The sequence below is a fragment of the Cotesia glomerata genome, linkage group LG1 (genome assembly GCF_020080835.1).
Source record: "Cotesia glomerata isolate CgM1 linkage group LG1, MPM_Cglom_v2.3, whole genome shotgun sequence".
In the NCBI taxonomy this organism is placed as follows: domain Eukaryota; kingdom Metazoa; phylum Arthropoda; class Insecta; order Hymenoptera; family Braconidae; genus Cotesia; species Cotesia glomerata.
This window is the reverse complement of record NC_058158.1, coordinates 22,209,639-22,230,594: the sequence shown is the minus strand read 5'-3', so window position 1 is coordinate 22,230,594 and position 20,956 is coordinate 22,209,639. Positions and strand designations below refer to the sequence as shown.

At 30.7% G+C, this 20,956-nt stretch overlaps 1 protein-coding gene across 8 annotated transcripts in view; it reads right to left on the bottom strand.

Annotated features, from left to right (window-relative positions):
* The window catches only part of LOC123270530 (zinc finger protein chinmo), a 157,778-nt gene that overhangs the window by 120,732 nt on the left and 16,090 nt on the right, over positions 1-20,956 (bottom strand). The gene's annotated exons all lie outside the window — the stretch shown is intronic.

Sequence of the window (20,956 nt, the reverse complement as noted above, 5' to 3'; positions counted from 1 at the left end):
TTTATCAAAAATAAAAAAATTTTTGGGGTGAACACCCCTTATCACTTAGAGGTTAGAAAAATAGATAGTAGCCGATTATCAGGCTTACTGAATATGCATAAAAAATTTCATGAGAATCGGTCAAGCCGTTTCGGAGGAGTATGGGAACGAACATTGTGACACGAGAATTTTATATATTAGAAGATATATATATATACAGATGAGCGGCTAGATTATTGTTTTGATTTATATTTTTTGGTTTATTGATAAACATTATATTTTAATACTTATTATCCTATTTCGGACTGAGAGAAATCCAAAAAATTAAATATCATAAGAATTATTCCATCCGTTTTTTAGTTGTAAGTGGTGTAACTAACACGATTTTGTTTTATATATGTCGTAGACAGTTCGTGAACTGTCTAGACATTTCATGCAGCCAGATCGTATAATGATTGATCAATTACACAAAGTGGCTAAAATTTTTAGACAGTTCATGAAATGCAATTAGGCCTCAGACAGATCGTGTAATGTTCCAAAATTACATGATATGTCTAAATTTTTTAGACAGTTCATGAAATGTCTAATAGCTGTTTTGCCGATCGTGAAATATCTAGGAATAACGGATTTCTAAAAAGGGGACAACTAAAAACCTCAAAAGTCTCATTTAGTGAAAAATTATATTTTGGACTTAGAAAATTTTTGCTTCACAGAAAAAAATTTAAGTTATAGTTACAAATTGACATATAATATGAGAAATATGTCACCACTTTATGTAAAAATAGTTATTAAAAAATCAAAAAAAATTTTTTTACAGATCAGTGATTATTTTTTTATCTGACGGTATAGTTTTTATAGCATTTGTTTGCATATTATGTATGTCAGGTACAAATTAATTTGACAAAACAAGGGATCTTGATTTTTAGGCGAGAATAGAGCAATACCTACGCTCACGCTTAAGGCATGCAATTGTAACTGAGTCATATAGCCAATAAACTAATAGATAATAAATAATATCAATAAAAATCTAAATACATATTAGTTATTTTCTTAAGTAACGAATAATCAATTCTCAATGACCAATGGACAAAATATTCCTTTAAGTTCGAAAAATTGAATTAGGTTCATTAAGGGGTTACATGGGTTTCACGGTTTCAAAAAATCTATTTTTTTGTCTTATTAAATTCTACAACATCTCTAGAATATTGTCTTAAAGTTTCAAATCGATCCGAATAATAGTTTCGGAGATAGTCTTAAGAAGTGGCGCGCTCAAGGCGCTGTTGTATTATCACTCAAAACTTTAAACGTGTTTTTCTCAAAACTATGCTTTCAAAGACGGTACCCAAGATTTCTCGAGAACTACTCAACCGATCTTGATGAAATTTTAGACAGGTCTTCGAGATATAATTTACAAGGTCTGGAACGAAGGACTTTTTTTTCAATTACAACTATTTAAAAAAAAAATGCCGCGAAATTTTAGCCAAATTTTTAATTTTTTTGTAAAAACCTCAGCCAAAAATTAGGACGACGGTTGATCCTAAAGGCCATCCCTGCAACTTCCCGCTCACTTTGTACTTAAGCGCTCAAAATTACCCATTACGTTGTTGAGCTCTTCAAGCTCAAAATATGATTTTTATGTCATTTTGAGCTTTTCGAGCTCAACACTCTCATCATAGTGTTTAATAAGCTCGAAGAGCTCAAAAGCATACAAAAGATATTTTTTGAGCTCGGAGAGCTCAAAATAATACACAAATTGTATTTATAAGCTCGAAGAGCTCTAAAACGTCATAAGTGCAATTTCAAGCGTTTAGGTATATAATTGGCGGGAATCTGCAGGGATGGCCTTCAGGGTCAACCATTTTCCTAATTTTTAACTTCCCGCTAAGAAAATTGAAAATTTTCAAAAATCGGGAAGTTATTGTTTTCATCCCGTTTTTCGAAAATCGAGTTTTCATCAGATCTCGAATTTTGAAGTCCTAGGAAGCTTTCCTGACTATTTCCGCGGTGATGTCACCGTGTCTGTATGTATGTGTTTGTGTGTGTGTGTGTGTGTGTGTGTGTGTGTGTGTGTGTGTGTGTGTATGCATGTAAATTTCTCATAACTTTTGAACGGATCATCCAATTCGATCGAAATATGCGGCGTTTTGAAGAGTTCTTTTGCCCCTAGAATTCTGATACTAATTTACAGAATTTGAGTAGATAAATTTTGAGAAATCTCAAAAATAAAATTTCCAAAAATTCGTTTTTTTGAAATATCTTTTAAACAGCTGAACCGATCAATTCCAAAAACTTATCAGCTTTTGACCTCAAAAAACGTCGATTGCCACCAGCCCGGTCAAAATGAGTTAATTTGTTCGTGAGATATCGTTGTCGAAAAAAATTGAAAAAAATGTTTTTTTCAGAATTTCTATGAAATTTTTAGTCTAACCAGTTTACGCTTAAAGATTTACATTACAGCATGTCAACGCTCATTTTACGAGTTATTTCAACAATATCGAATTCTGGATTCTCATTCATAACTTCTATTATTTTGCGTTGTAAATTGCTAATGCCTCTGTTGGTTTTATTGACATATTCGACGACATATGCCGCGCAAGAATATTCTTCAGTAATTATCTGAAAATCCATATTTGACTTTAAGACATTAAAAACAAATGGATTGAAAGTATTGTGCCATTTTTCGGACGGATGTCGTTTATAGAATATTCTCGGTCTACTAATACCAGATCTTAGTATATCTTTGTATTTTTCATCTGATCTGATATTATTACTTTCATAATAATCATCAATACTGTCATAGTCAATATATCTTTTCAAGTGTTCTTTGTAAAGTGGATTCGTTTTTTCCATCGGTATTAAAATCAGTGTAGATTTACAAGGCATGAATGGTGCTTCAAATCGGCGCTTTTGCACAGAATTAGAGCCAATTTTTTTGTAGCACGTGAAGGTATGCTTATGCGTAAGTAATTTTATGTTTCCCGATGCTTCTGACGTTGATACTGATACTAAACTGTTAATCATTTCTATTGCTTGTTTTTGCTCTTCTCCAAGAATATCTGTGGGAGCATTATCCAGCCATAAAAGAATATGCGCATGTGGACTTCCTCGATGTTGAAATTCAATCCTCAAAAAGTAGTTAATAACTCTAAACTTACCAAAAGGACTGAACTTCTTTGATTGTAAAATTGTCATCGTTACATTAACTAACTTGTTAGAATAAATAGCACATGTTACAGCATCGTTGTTAATTAATGAACTTTTTTGGATAAAACTTAGTTCCGATGCGATAAAATTTTGCATATCTTCTTTTTCTTCAGCTAATTTATGTAACAATGTTAATATATTGTATAAATCTTTTTAATATATTCTTTAATATATATCTTTTTAATATATTGAATAAATCTTTTTTTCTTGCAGACCAATACCAAACTGAATTCGGGATTGACCGTAGAAAAGCTAAATTAGACTCTATGCAGCTATGAATATACTCTTCGGATTGAACTTGTTCCTTAGTTATATTGGTATCTGTACCAACATGTCTAAACGCGATCGTTAAACAGTCACGAACTCACAGTCTCATTATTTTTACAGCCATATAAAACAAATGATAGAGATTGACTCCTCGCCGATCCTTACGTCGGCAGTTCACTAGATGCCATCATAAAAGGTGTAGCTTTGACTGTATCCCTAAATTTTCTAAAGTGTCCCATATAAATACTCGGAAATGATAGCTCTTCAGCATGCATTGTATCAACAGAAACAGGAACATTGATAATTTGTCCGTATATGCCGAATTGTCCTTGAACGTGCCTCAATCTTCTTATTTGCATAAAAAGAATTCGAGGAGAAATAAGCCTTTCAGTGATGAAATCCATTTTTGGTAAATGTTGTGGTATTTTAGAATAGTGAAATCCATTATAAACAGAAAAATTAGGAATGCTATTTTTATCTAATGCTGATTAACAAGTAGAGCAAATTTTGAGTGCATCCACATTTTGCCCGTTAGTAATTGTGTTAATAATATTTCCAGATGCAGATGGTTTCTTTAAATCTTTTTCAAACCAAAGTTGATCGCAGATTGAGCAAGCATGTCCAAATTCATTATTTTTAAAGTTATCGTTAAAATATTCATGAGCTGATTTATGTTATCTAAATTGACTGTAGTTATTCGGAATTTCCGTAGTATTTGTACTTGATTGACTTCGTCCAATTTGCTGAGATACTTCAACTACTACATGCTGCATTTCTTCTAAACCAGCTACATTTCGAGAATTTGTACTTATTTCATCTATTATTGGATCGTTAATTATTTCTGTAAATTCGATGTTTGGAGAAATAGATAATTCTGTAATCACATCTGCATTTTGTAGACGCCTCCTTCTTTCCGCTTCACGTTGTTTCAATTTATCTCTGTTCTGCTCCCTGTATCTTTGTTGACGTTCTCTTTTTTTTTGGAGAGCATTTAGTTCATTACCTTGATCATTTCTTTGAATGGATGAAGGTTGTATTTTTTCCGAACCAGATGAACTTTGAGCAGTAATTATTTCTTTATTATTCAGTTCTATTCTATTCGTGTTTGAAGAGATAGATGGTCCGGCAATACTTTGTGAATATTGTATGCGTTCTCTTCTTTCCGCTTCACGCTGCTTCAATTTGTCTCTGTTCTGCTCCCTGTACGGTTTTTGACGTTCTTTTTTATTATTATTTACTCTAAAAAAAATATATGTGTTAAAAGAAGCTTAAATAAAAATTAGTATATTCTGGTACTATTAGATTAATAAAATCTTACATAACATTAATAGTGTGTCTTGTGTTTAACTGATCTTGGTGATGTCCAGTTTCAATAATAATATTTTGTGACCCCTGTGATGATTGTTGGGTTCTGAAATATTTATAAAAAATATGTTATTAAAATATACAGAAAAATTTTAATTGGCTTCAATATATTAGTAAACTCAAGAATCTTAGCTAGTTATTTCAATATATTACTAAAGATCGTAAATTATAAATATCAATAATGAATGTTTCACTATAAATTCCACTATGATTAGAAAAATTAATTAATTTTTTAATGTTCATATTAATAACAAATAAGAAAAACATTCGTGCGCTGCACGCCATCAGCTGATTTTGAAATACAATTCTGTCAGTCTTAATAAATTTATTCTCTAAGCAATTGTTTTAATGCATTAATTTCAATAAGAATGAAATTAAAATAAATAATTAATTTAAAAACATTATATGCAATGAAATTGATGTGAATTTTAATCTACCAAGAGAGTAGATTTTACATTTACTGGCGCTCAAAACACACCAAATATACGCATGCTTAATGCACAGATAAATGCATACTTTAATTATAAAAATATAAATAACTTACTGATGACTTGATAGTGTGTCATAGTGTGATTTTGCTTTCTTTGCAGGAGGCTGATCACTTTCACTCTCTAAATTATCACGGTCAGACATTTTATTATCAGAAAAATAATTTGTTTTCAAGTAAAACACAGGTTATGTGTACTGTAGTAAACAACACTGTATACACTACGGAGTATACAATATAAGTATCCGAGCTCAGTGTAGAATCGCCACACCGTACACACTACTGCATATAGACTGTATATATATACCATCATATAGCGTAGCGACGCGTCGCCACGCCAGAAATCGGTTTTACGTGCGGCTATAGATGTTTCACATCAAAAAAAAAAAATTTTATTTTTTTTTATTACATCCAATTTTATAGATTCAAAAATATGTATCTAGAGTTTGGTATCAAAATTCCGAATATTTTCCAAGTTATAGTCATTTTTGTGACAGCGCGTCAAATGACTTGACACGCGCGGCACTCCGACGAAAACAGGTTTTTCTCGAAACTACTTTTGTTGAACTGATGAGAACTGTAATTTGCATAAATATGAACCGATTTGCAACTTTTTTTTTTCTCCGTCTTTGTCTATTCAGTAGCTATAGTTGCACGGAGGGGATTTTGGAAATTTTGATTTTTAAGATTTTTTAGGGCTGTTTGAATTCAAAAAAATGAGGAAAAAAAACGAAAAAATTTTTAATATGTCGCCATTTTTTTTTAAATCCAAATTTTCAAAATCCCCTACATGCAACGATAACCCTACACATGCAGATTACAACGCTCTTTCGTTTTTTTGTTTTAGATAATCCATTTTTGAGTTAGAGATCGCATCACGAAGGGGGAAATTTTTTTGGTGCCCCACAAAGATGCTAATAACTTTGTAACAACATGATATTTTTGGATAAAAATTTAGGAGAATAATCTGCAATGTATACTTTATAAAACAAAAAAAAAACCCGATCCCCAAATTCCTTTATTATCCCAGTCAAAAAAATTTCCGAAAATCACCTATTTTTTCGATCCTTACAATGGCCATCCCTCTTAAATTAAACGGCTTTACCGATCAATTTTATAAACTAATCAGCTCTTAACATCAAAAAACCACGTCGATCGCCGCTAGCCCGGTCAAAATCAGTTGATTCGTTCGTGAGTTATCGTTGTCGAAAAAAAAACCGGAAAAGATGTTTTTTCGGAATTACATCGAAATTTCTACTTTGATCGATTAAAACTTGAAGATTCTTTATGAGGCCTGAAAAACTGCGTCAAATGCCACCAACTGCGTGAATATCGGTTTATTCATTCAAAAGTTACTGCGGTTTGAACATTAAAGAAATAGTGATTTATTAAACTTTTACCAGATTTTTGAGCTCGAGGAGCTCAAAATGACACGAAAATTATATTTTTAAGCTCGAAGAGCTCAAAAACGTAGTAAGTGCAATTTCGAGCGCTTAAGTATGAAAATAGCGGGAAGTTGCAGGGATGGCCTTTAGGGTCAACCGTTTTTCTAATTTTTTTTTTGTGTATTTTTTCGAAAAGTTCATTCAAAAACAAAAATTTAAAAAAAAACAAAAAGGTAGCCAGAGGTCAATGTCTAAAAAAATTATGGCTATTTGAAAATAAAAAAGCCACTTTTTTGGGAAAATCATAACTTTTCTTGGGTTGGATGAAAAGATTTGAAAAAATTCTCAAAAATATTTTTCAAAGGGTAGAAAAGAATGATAAAGTTTCAGCTAAATCTAAAGGGGTCGAGTTCAAAAGTGGTCAATTTGGCATGGAATACCCCATATATAATAATAATTCTGCATCGATTTGTAAAAAATGAGATTGCTACATCATACAGTTTTGGAAATATTTAATTTTAAATTTCGAATTTTTGAAGAGGTTATACATTGCACTACAGAAAAAAATACAAAAATTTTCTTCTATATTTGATTATAACTCCAAAACTTTTCGTAAGATTTCCATGAAAAACTAAACTAACACTAAACAAAAACTATTAATTTGTTTGAAAAAAGGTTTCATTTATGGTGACTACATAAATTTTGAAATACACTAGTCACAAAAATCAAGGCATAAAAAAAAATTCCAAATTTTGGGGTGATTTTCAACGAGCTGTAACTCCGAGGAAAATGTTCGTACAGAAAATCGAAAAAGAAGTAAATTATACTCCAAGTGTCTAGTTTTCAAACATGACCATGAAAGTTTTTTGTCATGTCCAGGCCTGGAGAAATCCTAAGAAAACTACCGAAAAAAAATTTTTCCAAATTTTTTCTCGTCTTAAAAAAAGTCTACGGGCTTCAAAAAAATTTTTTTCATTGTTTCTTTCCAAAGCTCTTTTAGAAAATTAAATACCCTTAAATTTGACGTAATCAAAAAGCTTGTACGATGATTTGCCGCAGAGTTATCGTCAATCAAAGCAAAAAAGTTCTTTTTGACTTTGATAATCAATAACTCTGGAAATAACGACCATATAGGAAATCTAACGAGGGTTTTGAAAACTACACGATCTTCACTATGAGAAACTATAGACGGCTATAGAAAAAAAAATTTTTTTTGAATTGAAAACTCGGACAGAAAAAAAGTCAGAAATTCGCAAAATTGAGGATATTTGGATAACTTGGTATAACTTTGAATAATATGGATGAACGAAGGATATTGACGGTAACTTTTTAACTTTAAAGTGTCCCCTAAAATCCCTGGAAAATTCAAAGCGCTGCGATTTTTTTTTTCATAGTGCCCCGAAGCTTCAGATTCTTTGTTCTCGCAAAAATCACCATTATGAGTAATTTTGCGATTTTTATTCATTTTTTCAATGAAAAAAAATTTTTTTTCTCAAAAATCTTCATTTTTTTTATCAAAAAGATTAACCGTTGAAGAAATTTGAAAAAAAAAAAAAAAAAAAATTTTTGAAAATTTTCTCAATTTTTTCAAACTTTTCTCGATTTTTTTTTGACTGCTGTCTTACCGACGGCATTAGCGTTACTCAAAGCGTATCTCGTAGAAGTTGCTCGGTCCCATTTACGCTTCTTACACACACTTGTGTGTGTGTCCGCACGTGTTTGTGTTTGTGTTTTCAGAAACGAACACACACATACACACACAGACACGCACACACACTAAAACACGCTCGCACACACACAAGTGTGTGCAAGATGCGTAAATGGGACCGAGAAACTTCTATGAGATACGCTTTGAGTAACGCTAATGCCGTCGGTAAGAGAGCAGTCAAAAAAAATCGAGAAAAAATTAAAAAAATCGAGAAAATTTTCAAAAAAAATTGAAATTTTTTTTTTTTTTTTTTTTTCAAATTTCTTCAACGGTTAATCTTTTTGATCAAAAAAATGAAGATTTTTGAGAAAAAAAAATTTTTTTCATTGAAAAAATGAATAAAAATCGCAAAATTACTCATAATGGTGATTTTTGCGAGAACAAAGAATCTGAAGCTTCGGGGCACTAAGAAAAAAAAAATCGCAGCGCTTTGAATTTTCCAGGGATTTTAGGGGACACTTTAAAGTTAAAAAGTTACCGTCAATATCCTTCGTTCATCCATATTATTCAAAGTTATACCAAGTTATCCAAATATCCTCAATTTTGCGAATTTCTGACTTTTTTTCTGTCCGAGTTTTCAATTAAAAAAATTTTTTTTTCTATAGCCGTTTATAGTTTCTCATAGTGAAGATCGTGTAGTTTTCAAAACCCTCGTTAGATTTCCTATACGATCATTATTTCCAGAGTTAATGATTATCAAAGTCAAAAAGAACTTTTTTGCCTTGATTGACGATAACTCTGCGGCAAATCATCGTACAGGCTTTTTGATTACGTCAAATTAAAGGGTATTAAATTTTCTAAAAGAGCTTTGAAAAGAAACAATGGAAAGAATTTTTTTGAAGCCCGTAGACTTTTTTTTAGACGAGAAAAAATTTGGAAAAATTTTTTTTCGGTAGTTTTCTTAGGATTTCTCCAGACCTGGACATGACAAAAAATTTTCATGGTCATGTTTGAAAACTAGACACTTGGAGTATAATTTGTTTCTTTTTGTTTTTCTGTACGACCATTTTCCTAGGAGTTAAAGCTCGTAGAAAATGACCCAAAAATTTGGAATTTTTTGTATATCCCTTAATTTTTGTGACTAGTGTATTATTAAAAAAAAAGTACAATACTCAAAAATAGTCATTAGTAAAAGTGTACAAAGAATAGCAATGTAATTAATATTTTCTTTATCTATCTTCTTGCCACAAAAATTTGTTAACTTAATTGACATAATTTCAAGTTAATGTAAGTGAATTAAGCTTTTTTTTGTTTACTAATAGTAAAAACAGTAATAATTGAAAATCATCTCTTAAAAAATTTATTATTAACGGTAATAAAACAAATAGTTTGAAAGGACTCCTCGAGATAAAAAATTCATGGTTGGAAAACAGCATTATTTCTTTCCAGCGTATAGTAAGTTTCAAATCCGAACGAAAGCCTCAAAACCCTCATTGAGAAGTATGAGGATCAAATGAGAATTCTAATATGTTTAAAGCATGTACGGTCATCATCAAAACAACTACATGCGTAGTAATGAGTAGTCGGTTAGGTTGAGGTTTGGAGAGCGTAGGTTTTCGAGTCCGAATGTAGGACAACTTTAGATTAATTTAATTTCGATACATAGGGAAAAAAAGAAGGTAAAAATGTTAAGTTATATGAAATGATAATCTGAGCACTCAAATTGAAACAACAATCCAAAAAAAAAAAAAAAAAAAAAAATTTTATTTCCCGCTAAGAAAATTGAAAAGTTTCAAAAGTTGGGAAGTTATTGGTTTTAGCTCGTTTTGCAAAGATCGAATTCTCATCAAATCTCGACGTTTTGAGATCCTAGGAAGCTTCTCTGACTACTCTCGCAAGGTTGTCACTATGTCTATATGTATGTATACATATATACATATATGTATGTATGTATGTATGTACAATCGCGTGCTTTAATTCGGATAGATTTCTATGTTAATAGTTTTTTCGCCACTTCTAAATTCGGCCGTTTCTAAATTCTAAACTTTGAAATCTGTAAATTTAGCCGTTTGTAAATTTAGCGAAACGTAAAAAACAATATCACTAAAATAAAAAAAATATAAATAATTTTAAAAATAATTTATACCTATAATAAAATATGACAAAAGAAAAAACGTCCATGTAAAAAAATTCCTAAATAAAGTCGTTTGTAAAATGAGCAAGTTAAAAACTTGGAATTATTAAAATAACGCTAGCTTAAAACAGCCGAACTAAAAACAAAGAACTATTAAAATTCTTTCAAATTAAAATGTCAACAGTTGAAGAAAAGAAATATTTAAAAAAATGAAATGAAAAAATTGGAGAATAATAAATTTAGCCGATTGAAAACCTCGCCACGTGAATTTAGCCGATTCTAAACTTGGAAATTAATAAAATTAGCCGTTTGTAAACCTCAGGATTCTAAAAACTAGCCGTTTCTAAACCTTGCAAACATAAAAATTATCATTTATAAACCTCATGGTTTATGAAATAAGCTTATAATTATTATTATTCAGAAAATCCCGAAGGGGTAGAAATTCTATTTAGTCTAGAAGTAGTTATTTCACAAATAAGATGTTTATTTGTTGCCGTAAGATGGACGGCGGAGTTCACGAAATGGTCCACCTTTACAAGCATGTGATTGTTGTGCAAACATGCTTGTAAATCTACTTCTGTAGTACGTTTCTGTTCGTCAGAAACTGTACTTTCAGAAAATCCCGAGGGGGTAGAAATTCTATTTAGTATAGAAGTAGTTATTTCATAAATAAGATGTTTTTTCTGTTTCACAGCATTATTTATATTTGTAAAAATGCTTGCCGTAAGATGGACGGTGTGGCTTAATGTATATAGAATAAGCGAAAGGAAATTTAGTATAGACCGGATAGCTCAAATGGTAGAGTAGCCGACATGTCTTCGGAAGGTTTTGGGTTCGAATCCCAGTCCGAGCTATCTAAAAATTTTTTCTCGCATATTCTATAAACTCACATTAAGATGATCCTTCCACATTTCTTTCTCAATCCTTTCCTACCAATATCCTGTTACGTGAATGTGGAACGCTTCACGTAATAATTACCGTAACTCGTATTCTTTCCCGCTTCACAGCATTATTTATATTTGTAGAGGGTAGAGCAATTGGCGCGACACCAAAAGATCCAAGTTCGATTCCTGGTCTGTCAGCATTTTCTGAGTTATTATTTTTTCGGTGACCGGAAAAAAAGTTTCACTGAGTAAAAAATTAACTTCTTTGCTTAATCTTAATTAAAAATAAAAAAATTTTTAATTATTAGATATATTCACCCGAAGATGGTATTGAGTGCTCATACCGACAATAAAAGTGGTAAAAATAAATTTAATAAATAAAAATTTAATGTAAAATTTAAAATTAGTCTAACATCAATTTGGATCGGGGATAATGGCTTTGAAATATAGAACTCTTTATTTAGTAAAAACACCGATCTTCGGAAAAAATAGTAAATTATTATTATTAAAAATTAAACGGGCGTTAAAAATTAAACTTGTCATCTACAGCTCCAACAGAATTAAAATTTGGCGAAATTATTACTTTTTGTCATCTTAAACCAAGCTGATAATGGAGTTTACGAAATTCCATCCACAGAGGATAGGGCGGGGGCGTTGAAAATCCAAAAAAATTAAAGCTTTTATTCTATTGCTCCTGTAGGATTCTCAAAACTACTCAGCTTTTAACCTCAAACACACACACACACACACACACACACACACACACACACACATTTATTCATACATATATATATATATATATATTAGGGGTGTGCGAATATCGTTCGAATCGAATATCAATATTCGATTCGAAATTCGACGAATAATTCGAAAAAAATCGAATAATTCGAAAAATTTCGAACAATTCGCGAATCATTGAAATATTACTGGATTTTCTATTGTTTTCAATTTGAATTTCATTACATCGTGTATAAAAATATTATAGTTATGAATAATGTATTTTTTGATTAAAAATCAATTACCTGGAGAAAGCAATCACTCAATTATAATGTATGTAGGCCATTCCATGCCAAATCGACAAATTTTTTGTCTGACCCCCTTCGATTTCGCTCAAAGTTTTGTATCTTCTTCTACACCCTAAATGGAATTTTTAGGAATTATTTCAGATTTTTTTGTCCAACCCAAAAAAAGTAACGAATTTAAAAAAAAAAAAAACCGCTCTTTTTTTTTTAAATCAATAAAATTTTTTCAAAAATTGACCGATTGCGACCACACCAAATCGAAAATTTTTGTTCTTTAATGTAGTTTTTAGAACAAAAAATCGTGTGTGTCAGCTCCGGCGCACGACTGGAGTTTATTCCTTACGAACGATTATATCGAATATATAGATCAGTAAATGATGGTAAATGGAATTAACTATTATATTACTCGAAGCATATATGATATATTTATTTTCATTAATTATGAAATCAATTGAACTCCCAAAATTTGTTTAAGGAACAATTTTTCTTTTAAAAATCATTATTTGTATCAAAGATTGAAATTTCATTAAAAAATTTTGAGTCATCTTATGAACAACACATTTGTTTATGACAATTTTTTAAACAATGAAAAAAAAATTTTTAAAAGTTATTTCCGTGCAGCTTCTGACAACATAAAAAAGAATCATTGATAATATTTTTAAAAATAAATTTTTTGGATAATTAATTTAAGTTTTTAATTTTGCAACAACGAAAATTATTAATACAAATTTTTTAATTTTTCGAACGGGGATCTATTCTGAAGCCTTTCAAGAATTGCTTCAAGAAAGGAAAAAAATCTCAAATAGTTATAGTTTAACAATTATCACACTTGCAATGTACATGTTCAAGCAGAAAAAAAATTATTAATTAACAATTGCATAACTAATTGAAAAATTGTGATAAAAATTTTTTCAGACGGATTATTGTTCATTTATCTATCCAGTAAGCCCCTGATTTTTTTTATTTCTTAAATTTTATATTTAATATGTTAAAATACCTTTTATTAATTAAGTGTTCAAAGTAGGCATGGCTTAAGCAAGTCAGAGCACCCATTTTCGGCCGTATTTTCATCCCTCTGGGAAAATTATTAATATTGGTCCTACAGTTCCAGGAGTCCAGACTTTTTTTTAGGAAATTTCTTCCTCCTTTTGAATTTTTTTAAAAATTTTTAAAATCTTTATTAGTTTTTAAGATATTTGTAAAAAACTAAACCCCCTTTTTTCAGTCAATTCTTAATAACCTTTGCAATTTTCGCAAGCGAAACTTCATTTTTTTCAAAAATCATTTAGATCTCATTTCGAATCGAATGACACCTCAATTGTAATTTTCGGAGACTGCTGAAAATAGTTGACCAAAAAGGTACTTGTTGACTAGACTACATACCCTATGTACGTCTTAATACTCACGCCTGAAAAGTGAAAGGTGCGCAGAATAGGTTACGCACAAAAACGTAACGAGGTCATTTGTTCAGTAGATTTTACTCCTCATATTTTTTTCATACCGGGGGCCTAACATGACAATCGATTCTTTAGGAGTAAACTCCAATAAACTCCAAAAAATCGTTCCTTAATATTAATTAGAAGTGGGAGAAAATAATTGTTAATCAACAAATTGTTAATCGTTAATTGTTAATCAACAAATGCGTTTTTAAGCAATAAAAAAATTTTTTTAAGAAACTGTTTTTTTTTTTAAATCATAATTATCATCAAAGATTTTATTATTAAAAAAAATTTTGAATTATCTCATAAACAACGCATTTGTTTATAAAAATTTTTTAAACAATACACGAAAAAAATGAAACCCGACTGGTTCGTTTTCGGCACCAGACTCAATCGTGTGCAAAAAAAAATGGAAGAAAAATTAGTTTACACCAGACTGAGTCGTGTGCGCACCCGAATGAGTCTAGTCAGCAATGTTAATGAAAATTATAAATATTAGTCCTACAATTCCGGGAGTCGGAACTTTTTTTAGAAAATTTCTTCCTTTTTTTGAATCTTTTTTTAAATTTGAAAAATTTTTATTAGTTTTTGAGATATTTGCAAAAAACTAAACCCTTCTTTTTTTTAGTTAATTGTTAATAACTTTTGCAATTTTTGCAAGCGGAACTTCATTTTTTTCGAAAATCATCTAGATACCATCCTGAATCGAATGACACCTCAATCATAATTTTCGGAGACTGCTGAAAATAGTTGACCAAAAAGGCACTTGTTGACTAGACTATAAGCTATCACGCAGTATACTGTGTATGCCAGCTACACACAAATATACACACACACACACACACACACACACACACACACACACACACACACACACACAACTGAAACGTGAAGGGTGCGCGAGAAATGATGCGCACCAAAAACGTTATTATCCCATTTGATGAGTAGGTTTTACTCTCCATATTTTTCTCATACCGGGCGCCTTATATATGAGTACGCACACGATTTCTTCCACATATTTTATACATATGATGTTTCTCATATTTGTTTGTGAAATATATAAAATATATCAAAAATTCGTGTGAGTATTCAAATGAAAGCTCTCGATGAGCGTAACGTCAAGATGAGCTTATATCTTGATAAATGTCAATAATTAAGAAATGACGTTGTATTTTGTCCACTGATGACATTTTGGCGATATAAGCTCGTCTTAGAGTTACACTCATCGAGACCTTTCATTTGAATACCCACCTGAGATTTTCCATACATTATGTATATTTCACAAATATGAGAAATATCATATATATAAAATATATGAAAAAAATCTTGTGCGTACTCAAATGAAAGGTTTCGATGAGCTTAACTTCAGGATATTCTTATCTTAAAAAATGTCAATATAATAATTAAGAAATAAAATTTTCAAAACTATTGATAAATTAAATTGTCAATAATAAACATGTTGGCAAAAGCGCGCTCGATTTACTAGTTTTTTATAAAAAATAGATCTCACGGAAAAAATTTTTGTTAACAGAAAATTCGTCGCACTTTAAGCTAAGCAGATTTCAAGTTCACTTATAAGACTTGCAATTACTTTGACTGAAACTTTCAATGCTCATTTCAAATTTTTTTTCTATGTGTCAATTATTGTTTATTTTTGTAAGAAAGCCACAAGAATGTTATAGTAATTGCACACTATAAGTTACAATGAATGTTAGCTAGAATAATCACATGGATAAAAGGTAAATGCTAATTCGATGAAATTTTCAATCTGTGCAAGTCAATAAAATAATCCAATTAAATTCCAAGTCTAGATCCAAAAATGAAATTCTATAAAGCGCCCAGCGGAGCGTGCAGGTAACAGCTAGTAAAATGTATATTAATTGTTAATTTCATATTTGAATATCTAACATAACAAACTCTGAATTCAAAAAACTCAAAAATTTGCGAATAATATAACAATTCGCGAATAATTCGGTAAAAATTCGAATTATTCGATATTTAATTTTTAAAAATTGAATATCTCACGAATAAATCAACCGATTTTGACAGCGTTCGACGCAGTTTTATATACACTCATAATCGAATTATTACATTAAAAACCATCCGAGAAGAAATATCAAAGTTATTTGATGGACCATTTGGAAGATTTTTGAGTTCGAAAACTTTGCAGTAACTGCACTGATAAAAAAAATATCTTCATTCAAGAAAAATATTCTTGCTCCAAGAAATTTATTATGAAGAGAACTAGTTGTCTTATTTCAAGAAATTCTTGTCTTGATTTCATGTTGCTTGGAGTGAGAGATCTAATCACTCCGATCGATAAAATTTTTACTTGGTTTAAGACTATGTTATCTTCGATCGATACAAGTGAATTCTTTATTCAAAAACGATTCTCTTCAATAAAGAATAATTTTATTTTATTTCAAGAATTATTGATTGTTGATTCAGGAACAAATTTTTTTATTTATAATGTTATAAGTTTAAATCAGAAAAAAAATTTGAAGTAAAAAAATTATGTACCTGAAGATCCGATCGTTTTTTTATGAACGAAAATAAAAAAAAAATTTTTTTTGCTTTTGAAACCGAAAATAATTTTTCGGCTCCAAAAAAATATAAATAGCCCTAAAAATGATATATTGACCCCTCTAAAAAGCAAAACTACCCTCACAGCCACCCCGAAGACTTCAGAATTTTTTTCAAAACTTCTAAAAAAATCCTTGCGAGGGTCATGGAGGCTGCCGATTTTTAAAGTACTCTAGTACCCCCACAAGATATAAAAATCATCAGGACATGAACACCCCCGGAACTACCCCTCCAGCCACCCCAAAGACTTAGAGGTTTTTTTTAAAAATTCTGAAAAAATCCTTGCGAGGGTCCTTGGAGGCTGCCGATTTTTTAGAGTACTCCTAGTACCCCCCCACATGATATAAAAAATCATCAGGACGCTAACACCCCCGGAACTACCCCTCCAGCCACCCCAAAGACTTAGAGGTTTTTTTTAAAAATTCTGAAAAAATACTTTCAAGGGTCCTTGGAGGCTGCCGATTTTTTAGAGTACTCCTAGTATCTCCCTACAAGATATAAAAAATCATCAGGAGGCTAACACCCCCGGAACCACCCCTCCAGCCACCCCAAAGACTCATAAATTAAAAAAAAATAAAGAAAAAATCCTTGCGAGGGTCCTTGGAAGCTGCCGATTTTTTAGAGTACTCTTAGTACCCATCCACAAGATATAAAAAATCATCAGGACGCTAACACCCCCGGAACTACCCCCCCAGCCACCCCAAATACTTAGAGGTTTTTTTCAAAAATTCTGAAAAAATACTTTCAAGGGTCCTTGGACCCTTAGTACTCCTAGTGTTAGCGTCCTGATGATTTTTTATATCTTGTGGGGGGGTACTAGGAGTACTCTAAATAATCGGCAGCTTCCAAGGACCCTCGCAAGGATTTTTTCTTTATTTTTTTTTAATTTATGAGTCTTTGGGGTGGCTGGAGGGGTAGTTCCGGTGGTGTTAGCCTCCTGATGATTTTTTATATCTTGTGAGGGGATACTAGGAGTACTCTTTAAAATCGGCAGCTTCCAAGGACCCTCGCAAGGATTTTTTCAGAATTTTTAAAAAAAACCTCTAAGTCTTTGGGGTGGCTGGAGGGGTAGTTCCGGGGGTGTTAGCAGCCTGATGATTTTTTATATCTTGTGGGGGGGTACTAGGAGTACTTTAAAAAATCGGCAGCCTCCAAGGACCCTCGCAAGGATTTTTTTAGAAGTTTTGAAAAAAATTCTGAAGTCTTCGGGGTGGCTGTGAGGGTAGTTTTGCTTTTTAGAGGGGTCAATATATCATTTTTAGGGCTATTTGTATTTTTTTGGAGCCGAAAAATTATTTTCGGTTTCAAAAGCAAAAAAAATTTTTTTTTTATTTTTGTTCATAAAAAAACGATCGGATCTTCAGGTACCTAAAAAATTTGTGTTTCTCTAATTGCCGAAAAATATTAATTAATACAAAGAATAGCAAAAATACAAAAATTTATATGCTTAAAACAAGTAAAATAATATCTTAATTCAAGAGTCGCGCCATACTTGAAACAAGTCGGTAACATCTTGAACCAATGTTACCGTCTATCTTAATCCAAGAGAAAGAAATTCTTAGGCGAAGTTGTATACATCTTATTTGAAAACAACCAAGACGTGTATAATATAGAGCTTAAAAAAAGCTACGGTTCTTCCTTTTTCCGTTTCTTTATTGACGGCTTATCCTCGACATTTTGAAGTTCGGTAGACATTTTTAACTTAAAAATTCGATTTTACAATTGAAAATGTGGTTTGTGTCAATATCATTAATGTCTACCTAACTATATTATCAGACTCTCTTATCAATTGAAAAATGTGGAGAAAAACTACCAACGAATTGTATATAGCTAAAAAAATGCATTTCTCTCCTGTCATGAAGTTACAGAGAATTGAATGAGAAACTAATTTTTGCTGAGCGTGCGATAGTGGGGGTCATAAGCAGTGGTGCTTATCTTAAATTTTTTATAAATACGAGAAAATAGTCGAAACGTGAAAATATTTTCATGAGCTTAGATGCTCGGGACTCCCACTCCCGCATGCTCAGCAGAAATTAGTTTTTCATTGAACTCTCTGTAACTATATAATAATAAAAAAATAAATTTTTCTAAAATATTAAAAATTTTAGCTTTCATAAAATTATAAATTGTCGTCAGACTTATAATTTCTAAGAAAAAAAATTTTTTATTGGAATTTTTTTTTAATAGCCTATAATTTATACACTTTAAAAGCGGTTATTGGTTTTTTCTAGAATCAAATATTATTCTACTTTCTAACCAAAAATCTCTCTATAAGTCATTTTTGAACCCATATCCAGTTGGACGAACTTTCCCATAGAAATTGTCTAATTTCTGGTAATGTAATATCGTCAGGAGTTTTGGTGCGTGGGATGGAAGGTTAATCTGTACTTTTTAATATTACCATCGCTATTTTAAACATAAGTTCTTAATCGTGAAAAAATAAATTAAAATTAGTCCTATCTTCTTGATTGGGTTATTTTGAAAATAAGACTGGGGGAGCATTAAATGTATATTTTCAAATCACTATTTGCATTTATTAAAACATATTCCATATCCAAAAAATTTGAAGTGCATTTAATTTTCAGGAGTTTCAACTTGAAGTTTCAGATGCCAAAAAGTGGAGAAGCTACTTTGATTTATTTTGAAGTGGTGTGCGCGCGCGCGTGTGTGTGTGTGTGTGTGTGTGTGTGTGTGTGTGTGTGTGTGTGTGTGTGTGTAACCCTCTCATAACATTTATAAGAATTAACCGATTGGAATTTTGAGATCTAATCAGATTACGAAAAATTAAGAAACCAGCGTGAAAACAGCAAAAGATATTGAAATCGATTACTTTTGTCGATAATTTTGATTAATTATAATTCTATATGAAATTGTTATTTTAAAATTACCCCATGATATTTGAGGTCGAATTGTGCGAGAATATATTATCGAGCTTTGAAAGCTCGAATAAAATATGAAAAATCTCATTTATGGATTCGAAGAAATTTACCTGTGAGATATATTTTTAATTGCATAAGAGTCGAAAATCGTGGGAAATTGCAGGGGTTGCCTGCAGGGTCAATCGCTTTTCAAAATTCTATTTTATTTTATTCAGGTGATAAAAATTTGTAAATATATCAATGAAATGAAAGTGTCTTTCATGATGTGATATTTTCTTAAGCTTATTAATAAATTTTATTATACTTGTATTATTCTAGTAAATGGAAGTATATTCACTTTTTATAAATAAACTTGGCCGAATATTAACTGTACATCTACTCATTAGTCCTATTAATTAATGTCATTAATTACAGATTAATCAATAAACAACCCTAATTAGAAAAAGGGATTTGAAAATATTACCTCAATGCAAGACGTTTTTCTATATATTGTTCAAAACAAATCTTTTCAAATCGTTTGACTCATTTTAAATATTTTTTTCTGATCAGGGTAACCAGCTAGAAATAAATGAATTCGAATAATAGTGCAAAAAAAGTTTTGAGTGAAAAAGATTATCAAGAAATAACTAAATTTTGTTGTTTGGAGTAATATTCGACAAAATACAAATTTTATTTGATCAACTTATCATACAACTTCTTTCCTATTTCTATCCTACTTCAACTAATGGAACCTCCTTTTTGATGAGTGTCGCTGAAAACCAAGCGGTGGCAAAGGTACTAGAGGGAGGTCTCAAGGTCATTGAGAGGCCGCACGCGCGGGTTTATCTCACAAACACATATATTCATTTAGTATGACATTCATAGTGTTGCTGCATTACACACATTTGCACACAGGCACGTACTTCCTCTATCACGTCACCACTGACACAATCATGAATACCTTTTATATATTTATTCTATGTTATTTAAACAAGTTGAACCACTCTTTTTTACTCCCACTTAATCAATACGTCTAACAGATTCATGATACTGTAAAATAAACTAAGAAAACTAAAGTTTTATTTATCCAAAAATTATAATATAGTCAGAAATTAGATTTCTACATGAAATAGATTTTTATTTTACTAGATTTAATTAAAATTGAAAAATTTTTATGCGGAAAAATATATTTAGAACAAAAAATATTTGATATATTTCTATTTAACAGAACGTATCAATAATAGATAAACTGTTATTAATAAAAGTAAAGTTACAATTTTAGTATTTTGTTCGAGTATCTATTCATTATCAATAAAATTATGATAAATTAAAATTCGTGAAATTTTTTTTTTCTTCTTATGACTTTTTAGATAATTATTAATAACACATAACTACAATAAAATTTTGTTTCATAATTCAGTCATTTACATGAGAAAAACAAAATAACAGCGATCAGTAACTGGATCGCTTTGGCTACTAAGACAGTAGTAAAAGAAAAATTCATGAAAAAAACCAAAACAAAAAATTCATGATTATACAATTTCAACCAAAGGAAGTTTTTTTGATGAATAGATATTTTACTTTTGGCATTCTTTTTTAAGCTAAATGCCCCTAATTAAGTTGAAACAAAAAATGATTATTTCCGTAAAATAAGTAAACCCAATGACATTAAAGTACCAAATATCCAGAATTTTGTTAATA